This window comes from Papilio polytes, unplaced genomic scaffold, assembly GCF_000836215.1.
Source record: "Papilio polytes unplaced genomic scaffold, Ppol_1.0 DF821400.1, whole genome shotgun sequence".
Lineage (NCBI taxonomy): Eukaryota > Metazoa > Arthropoda > Insecta > Lepidoptera > Papilionidae > Papilio > Papilio polytes.
Genome location: NW_013527804.1, coordinates 3555809 through 3567191, shown reverse-complemented (window position 1 = coordinate 3567191; position 11383 = coordinate 3555809). Strand labels below are relative to the sequence as shown.

General features: G+C 34.2%; 1 protein-coding gene across 1 annotated transcript in view; it reads left to right on the top strand.

The window, feature by feature from the left end:
* Window positions 1-3328: 3328 nt before the first annotated feature.
* The window catches only part of LOC106108955 (hemicentin-2-like), a 48285-nt gene continuing 40230 nt past the window's right edge, over window positions 3329-11383 (top strand). The window contains exon 1 of the mRNA XM_013290326.1: window positions 3329-3483. The gene's annotated coding sequence lies outside the window, so the exon portion shown is untranslated. The remainder of the gene's footprint in view (window positions 3484-11383) is intronic.

Below are 11383 nucleotides of genomic sequence, written 5' to 3'. Positions count from 1 at the left end.
ACTCCTTTGACACATATGTAGAAAATAGTATGGAATGTTTTTTTTGAATCCGTTGAAATTAACACAAAGCCACGGGCACCTATTAATTTTTAAGTAACGATGTGCAAATAAATAGTTAATAAATTGCATAGCTAAAGCGTCTTAAATAGAAAATTAAGACCTTTATTGTAAGAGGGAGGGGGTGAAAGGTAGGGGGATGGCGTTACTTTGTCAGTATAAGCCATTTTTATGCTACGAGATAAGAAATATGTGCGAAAAGTGTGAGATCATCATAAACGTTGATGTTAAACAACTGGAAGGAGCAATTTATATTGAACTTTGAGTTAAATATTGAAATAAGAAGGAAAAACAAAGAAAAAAGGCTGTAGGTATATATTTTTGAGACAGTATGTTAATTTGGATACGATATGTTGATTTAAGTAAAAAGACAGCGAAAGAATGAAAGCGAAGGGACAATATTTAAAATAACTGTTACAATTTTAGTTGAAATTTTTTTCGATTCTTTTTTTTATATAAATAAACTTTGTACACAAAAGATAACAATTTTTAAGTACAAATTGTAAGGTTATGTTTACCGTTATAATATTTAATGTGGAATAAATGTTAAAATACTAAAGTATATGTAGACACATCTAGATAACCGAGTTCTTTGTAAGACCTTTAAGTCTCCTTCACGAAGTGCTCAAATGGAAATTTCCAGACAGACTTAGTTAAACGTCTAATATTTGCTATATAATACGATATATAGATTTGAAGGATTAAAATAAGAGGCGCTTTTTATAAGACTTGAGTTGGAATAAACTTTACAGTAGGCTTTCACTCCCGCAACTTTCATACACAAGCATATCATACTTCATACTAATCATACTAATATTATAAACGCAAATGTTTAGATGGATGGAGGGATGGATGTTTGTTAGAGTTTGTAGCCTAAATGGATGAACACATAGGCTACTTTTTATCCCGGAAATAATTATGGTTCTAATAATAAATAATTCTATTAATTTTGTATTTTAATGTTTACTCGATAATTCTGCTATGATTCAACATATCTTATTGAAATTTAGCACAGATATTAAACAAAGTCCGGAGTACACATGGGATAAGGTTCATCCCCGAAAAATGTCCGGTTCCCAAGGGATACGTTATTTACATAGTTCGTCTGTTTTTTAATACCACGCGGACGAAGTCGCAAGAGTTATACTGTATAATTTATTCTTATAGTGACAAATGAGCAAGCGGACACTGGAATTCGCCACAATAGCGAAGTGACCGCCCTTAGACAACTGCATTTGCAGATTTAAGCCAACCCCTAATCAACAGAAAAGAAGACAAAGAGAAAGAGGATATTTCCCCTTCCTTTGCGTCACCTCTACCGCCAACATTATCCACTTTCCTTCCTAATTATTCTTATAAGAATAATAAAATAAGGCTTAATGCCAAAAGTACTTGCAAAATAACCTAAAACAAACTGCATATAATTTTCCTATATTCTAAAACGATAAAGTACTCGAGATCACAGACAAAGCCACGTGCATGACCTAGAGCATTAAAGTTAACCTCGATTATTGTAAATCGAGTGTAGTCATTGTTCGACCGAAAGATGTCCAATTAAGTCGATTTGAATTTGAACTTCAGAGGCATTAATTGAGACATAGTCCCGGGTCTAAGTTGGCAAGCCTCCAATGTTCCAAGCATTAACAACTTCGACTTAATCCCGTAAACCGGAGCGAAGTTGTTTTGTTTTTTTAGTTCGCGGAAACCTTTTAACAGCTAAAGTAAAAACGGCAAAAATGGTTTATGGTTTTTTTATCAATTAGTGCGGATTTACAGATAATTTGATGGACTATTAAAGTGTTATGTTAAATAAATTAATTATTGTTTAAAAATATTTCCTATTGTAAATCTGGAACAGTGGTAGAAACCGCTTTAACATCTTCGCACTGCAGGGCCGGCTCACCTGGTGTAATACCACGACCACACAGAAAACAGACGTGAAGTGGAAGCAATTCCGTGTTTCGTCTTATGAGTGTGGTGCAGGAAGTCTAATTTTAGTCCCTTTTCCTTTCCATCCTTTTCTTAAGAGGGAAGGATGGGGAGGAAAAATGGATTTGATGGCGGAGGAAACGCGTAAGAAGAGAAATATCCTCTTTATGTGCGTCTCCTCCGATAATGAAGGGTAGGCAACGCATCTACAATTGTGGATGTTTATGGGCGGCGGTCGCTCTCCATTTCGGTGGATTCAGGTGGCCGCTTGCTTGTTTGCCACCTTATATTATAAAAAAATCTAAAGCTAGTTACACACTATCAGTTTTAAGTGTTCAACATTTTTAATGAAAAATTAAATTAACTTTTTGAGTAACTACACTTGAAAAAACATTTAAAAATGGATTACTTTACTATTTATCCCTTTTATAATACTTATTTAATATATCTATGCTTAGTATTAGGTAATTGAAATGAAAACAAGAACTTCAACTAAAGGCAAAAAAGTCCAAACACATTAGAATTCTGTGCACACACTTGGCTACATTTCACTAGTCCACAGCTAGAAGGGTTTTAGATATTCGTTGAGTTAGTGTTTTGGCGGGTTGCTTACGGAATATCTAAGAAGATTATCGATACTGAATTTATTTTGCTTTATAAATAAATATAAATAAGCCTCTACGCGTCTGAATTAATTTTATAATAAATATTTAGATATCTTCTTGTTAAGGTGCCTCTCCGACTAGCGAAGGTTGGCGGTCAGTTCTCCAAATTTGACTTTATCTCTTGCGAGGCGAAACAGTTGGGCGCCACTCGCAAATCTTTTCCAATTTTATTTACATAAAGAAAAAGAAATATTTGTAAATAACTTCGAAATGTTCAAAACATCTGCATTTGTAACAATTTATGTATCAAATAATGCTTTGGGATATTTCTGCTAAAATGTTTGTACACCGCTAGATGGCGTTACCTGTATCATGTTTAGACCTAGAATAGAATAATTTTTTGTTGAATATTCTTTCAACCATAATTGCCAAATAAGGTAATTCCAAAATTAGTAAGTATGTAATCTATTTTGTATTGTGAATGAATGAATCTATAAATTCAACCATAGTATACTAGAATATGCTCAGAGTAACATTTGGAGCTTTTTGACTATGGGATAGAAAGTTCAAATCGGTGTTTTTATTATTTGATTTAGACATTCAGTGTGGGATTAAATGTCCCATGTGTAGGCTTTTATTACGGTAAAGGTGATGTTGCGACATACTAGAGTATTAAGAAAAAATATCCAAAGCTTTGAGCTTTAACCGCACCCCCCTGATCAGTTTAACTCCGGCCGCCTACGGGAACGGTTGTTAGTGCGAGCTTTTGCTCGTATTACGAATTTGAATACGTTATTTTTTTGGCAGTGTGTGTTTTGTGTTTCAAGTTTGAGGTTTGGATTGTAAAATGTTTGACCCCTGAGGGGTTTGTGAAATGAACGATATTTAACAGGTATTTTGTACATATTTTTAATTAAAACGAGGTTTTATGTTTTTGTTTGTTGATATTTGATGTTTGATGTTGGTTAAATTGGAAATTTTCTAAATGTTTTGATTTAAAACAACAATAACGAATATATTTTCATTTTGTAATGAAATGTTTTTAGTATGTTAAATTTAAGTTTTAATTTATATTTCTTTAACATTTAATTATCTGGGATTAATTAAATACATTTTAAAATAATGATTTTTAATAAAGATTTTTCAATAAAACATAACTAAATCATCCCTTTTAGAATTTCAACATTGAATATATATAAAAGGAAATTTTTAAGTAGCGTTAGTGGTTGAGAAATTAAGCAAAGTGTTACGTTAAGTTGAGGGAAGATTTGCAAGTGATAAGAACTTTAAATTTGAATATGGAAGGGTACATTAGACCTAGGAAGAGATGGATGGATGGTGAAGTGTGATATGATTAAGACGGGAGTGACGACGTGATAGATTAACCTGGCGGTCGAAATGATGACGCTATTCACGTAGCAGTAGAGGAGATTGAATCGTGATGGAATCTTCATCATCAAATGGTTATCATCATTACCGAGATATAAGAATGAATTATGTTGAGATTCAAAGATATATTAACTAAAGCAAGAGTGGCTAAGCGGTCGATAATACGTGGAGTACATATATAACACTAATATTATAAATACAAAAGTTTACATTGATGTTTAGATGTGTGTTAGAGTTTGTAGTCTAAACTTCTGTTAGAATGTCGATGAAATTTGGCACAAATCTATATAACCTGGAGTGTTCACAGGTTACTTACTAAGTTTTTTAATTCCATGCGGACGGAGTCGAGGACGAAAGCTGGTAGTAAATAATTATTACTGAATCATGTTTTATTTTAGTTTTCAACAAGTATTTATTGGGTTAATTTACCAGTAAAAATTTGGTTAGATCTTGGGTCTAACCAAGTTACTCCTGATACAGGTTAACAATACTCCAATATTTTGTAATAATTTATTGTATTTTCTATTTCTCTTTGGAATTGTTTAAATGAACAATGACGTCTGGCATTGCTTCTCATTAAGATCGCTTGTTTAATATTCAATGAGTCCGCAACTGGCAGTACAAGTTGAAATACAATTTATCTTAAATTTCCAGTTGAAATTTATTTGTTATACAATGTCGGTTGTATTATCTTAATATCAAAGATCGTTTATTTTTGTTTTTTAATAGATATACAAAAGTATTTTATTTAATTTGAGATGGTCAAGTAACTTATAGTCGTAGATTTAAATAAATAAATAGGACTTTTCTTGCCACAAAAAAACTACAAATAAAATGTGGCAAAAACCTAAATATTTAAAGCCATCGATTTGTATGTTCATTTATAAACCACTAGCTTTTGCCAGCGACTTCGTCCGGGCGGAATAAAAGAAACAAAAGTGAGCAGCCTATGTGTTCTTCCAGACTGTCCTCTACATCTATACCAAATTTCATCGATATCCCTTCAGCCGTTTAAGCTACAAACTCTAACAAACATCCATCTATCCATCCATCCATCCATCTAAACTTTGGCATTTATGATATTAGTAAGATAGTCGGTTATAAACGGTAGAGGTAGACCTAGAAAGAGACGGATGGATTGAAAGGTGACATGATCAAGAAGGGAATTATGACTGAGATGACGGATGATAGAGCTATTTGGAGGACGGAAACCCAGTGCGACAACCCTACGGGAGGAGGATAAGGCAGGGGAGTTGATGATGACAATGAAACCATAGTCATATTTCTTAGTTTTCATCTAAGATATTAAAGAATTTTAAAATGACAATGTAATTTTACAAGCATATTTCATTCTTGGAATTAAAGACAGAGATACTAAGATTCATGATAAGTCATTTTACTCTATAATAAGAACGTGCCCTCAACGTTGTGCGATTGTCGATTGTTTCGCAGCCAATTCAACAACTCTCACAGGAATCAAAGCGAGACTAAACAGTTGTGCGATAGTTCAGTTGCACGCCGTTGGATTTCAAAAGAAAGTCATGTTACATTTCCCAGACCAATAATTTTTTACAACTTACATTTATTAACATTTTTACTAAGACAGCCATATAAGTATGTGGAAGTACAGAACAAGTTTCTTTCTGAGAAATTTATTCTACGATCATTAAATCATTACCAACAAATCAAACGATTCATTACATGTTCACGTAATCTATACTATTATAATAAAGCGTAAACACACACTTCTTTGTTGCCTAAGATGTCAGCAATTACACCACATTTTTGAATCATTCTTTTTTTAATAAAAAGCCCTACAGTTACGACACGCTTTAGGCTATATATTTTCACGCCATTAAACTTAGGGGGTAAGTATTTTGGATAAAAACCCTAATGTGGGAAAGAGACCATTAAGTTGCTGCCAACATCAAGGAAGCAAGATTGCCAAATTTTGTCATGTCATGTCATTTTGACATTTGCAAGTGACAATTTCACACATGTAAACAATAAAATAATTTTAAGCGGATGAAATCGCACGGGAACAGCTAGTTGAAAAAATAATAATCAATTTACAAAGCTTTCATAAATCTGCAGGGACAAAATCTTTTGAGGCTTCCCCCCTCCCATGACAAAAAAGGGGGGTCAAGAAGGCCCCCCTGTATTAAAGTCATCAATCTTATCTTTTTGTCATCTTGCTGGATTAAATGACAACATCTTGAAGAGCGTGACTGTAAGCTTGAAAGGAATTTATCGTTTAACTTCTGTCTCTATCTTTCCAAAGAATATGATAAGGAGGGCAATACTTTCGTACGAGTTTTACATCACGGTTGTGAAAGAAGCCTTTTTAGGATACTTGTATTATACCAATACGACTAAAAGGGCAAAGGCCTGAAAATAAGATTCGATTAAAATTGCATTAATTTCGTTAAATTTTCTACACAAATATTTTTAGTTTTTTACAGATCAAAACTTATGTTACGACTCTACCTAAATTTTAACAAAAATAATCTATAGTTTAAGAACTCACAAAAAACGCTATAATTAATTTGTTTAAAGTTTGTACTTAGTTACTTATATATATTCTACATCTGTGACAAATTTTATTTACAAACTCTTGTTCTGGAAATAATCACAAACATCCATCTATGTACGCCAATAGCCTAATGGTTTGGGGTACGGATTACCGATGAGGTCGAGGGTTTGAATCCCGCCAGTCGACTGTCGTGAACCTTATCCTAGCACAAGCCAAGAGCTTAGTTGGAATGGTTAAAGGAAATATTAGTAAATTAACAATGTTAGTGAATTAGTAAAAAAATCTACTAATGTTTTTATAAAAAAATCTAAACTTTCGCATTTATGTTTGTAAAGAGTAAAATAAATGTTAAAATCTTTGCTCTAAGCTTATTAAATCGTTTAAAATAAATTGAATTTTCCCACATCATTGTATGCCGTTTATTTATTGATAGCCTCTCATATAAATTGACTATCGTCTCGAATTTCATCTTCGCATATAAATTACGTTGTTTATTATGGTACTATTTATATAAGCGTTTATACATTTTTATGACACTGTTCACTTCGCAGCCAATTATGTTAAAATAAAGTAATTGGAAATCGTAACGTGTTGTTGGCCATAATTAGTTTATTTCATCACCTTTGACAATTTGGAATGATATATGTAGAAAGGCCGACATACACGTGCTTTTTTATACAATAAGGTGGCAAACGACTGCTGCCCATAAACATTCGCAACAGCGGGTGCATTGTCTACCCTTAACCGACAGAGGAAACGCACATAAAGAAGATATTTCCTCTTGCTATGCGTCTCCTCCAGCGTCAAATCCACGTTTCACAAGGGACTAAAGTTGGGCCTCCGGCACTACACTTATCAGACTGTTCGCGAAATTGCTTTCACTTCACGCCTACCTTCTGTGTGGTTGTGGTTTTGCACCAGGGGAACTGTCCCGTTCGTGCGAAGATGTTAAAGCGGGCTATACCACTGTTAAAACTGATTGCTTCAAGCAGTAAGCATAGTATTAAAGATGCGACGGTAAACTGCAATACATGTAAGGCGATCTTTGACTTTTAAGGAACAAGACCACACTTTAAAATTAAGTATGGGTTAACTAGCGCCCTGGGCGAGAATTTTATGTCCCCTTTTTTACCAGTTTTGTGTGTGTGGAGTTGAAATAGGGATAATTTCAGACTGTTTAATTCGTAGATCCCTTTCTGTCCATCGCCCTGGGTGACCTCAAATGGTAAATAGTGTTCGTCAGTATGAATTTGTTTTTATATTCGTATAATATTACCCTTATCAGTCGGGCAGATTATCAAATTTAATTTAGCGAAGTAGGGTAGAAAAAACGCAGATATAACATTGCCAAATGGAGTTATCATAGCCTACATCTCTGGGCTATATGAATTCATAGACTAAGTATATTAGTTCTTTAGTCCGTATGTGTTATATATATGAGTATTATAAAGAGAAAAGATTTGCGTTTTTGTATTTTTGTATGTATTGAAATAACTCAAAAACTGGGCCGATTTCAATAATTCCTACATCATTAAGAAGCTCTGTTATCACTGAGTAACATAGGCAAATTTAATTCCAAGTGACGAAGTTGCGAGCAACAGTTAGTTACAAATATTACTTATAGCTGTTCCCGTGCGGCTTCATCAGCATGAAATTATCAATAGCAAATGTCAAAATGACATGACATGACAAACCTTGGCAATCTAGCTTCCTTGATGTTGGCAGCAACTTATGGTCTCGTTCCAAAATTAGGGTTTTTATCCAAAATATTTACCCCTTAGTTTAATGACGTGAAAATATATAGCCTAAAGCGTGACGTAAGTGTAGGGCTTTTTATTAAAAAAAGAATTATTCAAAAATATGCTGTAATTACTGACATCTTAGGCAACAAAGAAGTCTGTGTTTACGCTTTATTATGATAGTATATACACACAAATAATTAAACTGGACTCTTACAGAGACACTTTATCTGATATAGCAAGAATAAATTCTACTTTAGGAAATGTCTGCTATAAACCTTTTCAAATTTTTGCCTGTCCAAAATGTGCGTTTGTTCCGGGTAATCTCCAACCGCTGGACCAATTTTGACGGGACTTGTTAATGTAAAAGGAATTATTATAGGCTACTTTTTTTGAAGTCTCACAGTGACGAATCTTCTTGTATACTAGTTGCCAGTGACAATTTTTTTTAATAAATACAACAGCACCTTTTGTTTTATAATCTGTACAAAACAATATATCTATTTTTAAAAACAAATGAGAGACAGAATATGCATTTGTTTTTGTGTCGACTTCGAAGAAACATTACATACCGAAGGCTCAACCATCCATTTAAACTTATTTTTTTATTATCGCTTTATCTTAAGCGAATTAAAAGTTTGTACACGGGCGTAGCTTACGGCCGCTACCTTGTTATGAGCTTTCGGAAGCTTTGAGACTCCGCCCCGGGCAACCACGCCTATATCGCGCTGAGCTTTCGTTAAAGGTAGCACAAAAAGTCCTTTATTACACTTAACTCGGCCGTAAATAGCTCACGCGTTTAATACAAAAAAGAAGACATACGTACAAGCGTATATTTATATGCTGTAAATCGTATGTTTTTTACTGTTTTACTTTTTATAAGCAAGATGAATTATATATATGTGTTTCTTAACATGAAATAATAATTATCCCATCCCGGCTTCGCGCGGATTTGTTATTTATTTTTTATAATATAAGTTGGCAAACGTGCAAGCGGCCACCTGAATCTACCGTAATGGAAAGCGACCGCTGCCCATAAACATCCGCAATTGCAGATGCGTTGCCTACTCTTAATTGACGGTGGAGGAGACGCACATAAAGAGGACATTTCTCCTCCACCGTCAAATCCACTTTTTCTTCCTATCCTTTCCTCTTAAGAAAAGGGTGGAAAGGGAAAGGGACTAAAATTAGGCTATCTTAGAGTAGGGGAACAATTTTAAGAGCGCGCGCACGGTTTTGACTAAACTATCGCACAACTGTTTAGTCGCTTTGATTCCTATGAGCTTATATGGAGATGCGAACGCGATTTTTCATTGTGCAACTAAACAGTTGAAGGTTGTAAAACAATCGACAATCGCACAACAGTCTGCGATAGTTTAGTTAAAGGTGTACGCCTTTCTTAGTTACTGTACTCTTTAAAATAATTATCAAATCAATTTGATTGGTTGGTACTCAATGGATAAATATAATTTATTTGTAAATGATTTCCAGTTTAATATCCTGACTACTCGGTCGGGTTCGGCGAGGCGAGGCGGTACAGTCTTTGAATATTAAGAGACAGGATCTGTCAGCATTCATCTCTAACAAATAAAAATGAACAACGATGATAATAAGCTTAGATATATCGTTATGTCTATGCATGTACAGTACAACCTCGATAACTCACGCCTCGGTAACATAAAAACCTCTATAACTTCAAAAAATAATATGTTCCCTTCCCATCAGAGCCCAAAACCTCTATCGTATCGAGGTTCTACTGTAATTACTTTCCTCTGTATAATATTAATAGATTTTTCCGTTACTCGCGCAGTTATCGTTAATACGGAATTAAAAATAAACAAGTACTTTATGTGTTAATCCAGACTATGGTCTACAGCTGTGCTTTTCATCGCGATCCGTTGAGACATTCTGGACATACCATACATCATTTCTTCCATATAAACTTTCGTATCTATACTAATATAATAAAGCGTAAACACACACTTCTTTGTAGCCTAAGATGTCAGCAATCACAGCATATTTTTGAATAAATGCTTTTTTAATAAAAAGCCCTACACTTACGTCACGCTTTAGGCTATATACTTTCACGCGATTAAACTTAGGGGGAAATATTTTAGATAAAACCTTAATGTGGGAAAGAGACCATAAGTTGCTGCCAACATCAAGGAAGTAAGATTGCTATAGGTTGTCATCATGTCATGTCATTTTGACATTTTATAATAGTACAAGAAGTAAAATATCGACAACAGCGACTGTTTACCTAGTCCATTTCTTTATAGTCAAAGGTTACTCACAGTTGACCGGGCGCCATCTGTCGTCCCAGTTTGTTGATTAGTTTCCTTCGACTACAACTAACGATTACTTTTATTGTTATTGTGTTTTTATTGTCAGATCTTGAGAACATCGTTAAGTTACTAGTTCAGTTCAGTTTTCAATCAATCAAATTGTTTATTATACTTACTTTTTTCTATATTACTAGATTCTTTCACTGTAATACATGTCTGTATCAATATAAGATGTTGCCCGAGACTCCACCTGGTTTTTTTTAAAAAAAAACAAAAGCAAGTAGCCTATGTACGAATTGAGTATATTTGTGGAAGTTTGAGAGTAGCCCCCGTAGTAGAAAGAGTAGAAAGTAAGGAGTAAAAGGTTAGCATGGTATGGGCATGTTATGAGGAGGGATGAATCGCATGTTACAAGGAGAACGTTAGTTATGAGTGTGGAAGGGTACATTGGTAGAGGTAGACCTAGAAAGAGATGGATGGATTGTGTAAAAGGTGACATGATCAAAAAGGGAGTGATGACTGAGATGACGTATGATAGAGTTATGTGGAGTACAAAAACCTGTTGCGCCGACCCTACGGGAGTAGGATAAGGGGATGATGATCATGATGATGATGAAGTAGCCTATGTGTTCTTCCAGACTATCCTCTATCTATGCATCGTTATCGAAGATGGTACAAATATATGTGTAAAAAAACTTCTTCCGTAATAATTTGCTGCGGATTTCAAAACCTTCGTTATTTAGAATTGTCCTTTCTGTATCGTATGTTGATTTTACACTTGTTTATATAAGAACTACTGATATTATTTGAATAATTATTGTATATTCGGGGAACCTTGTGGTGCTT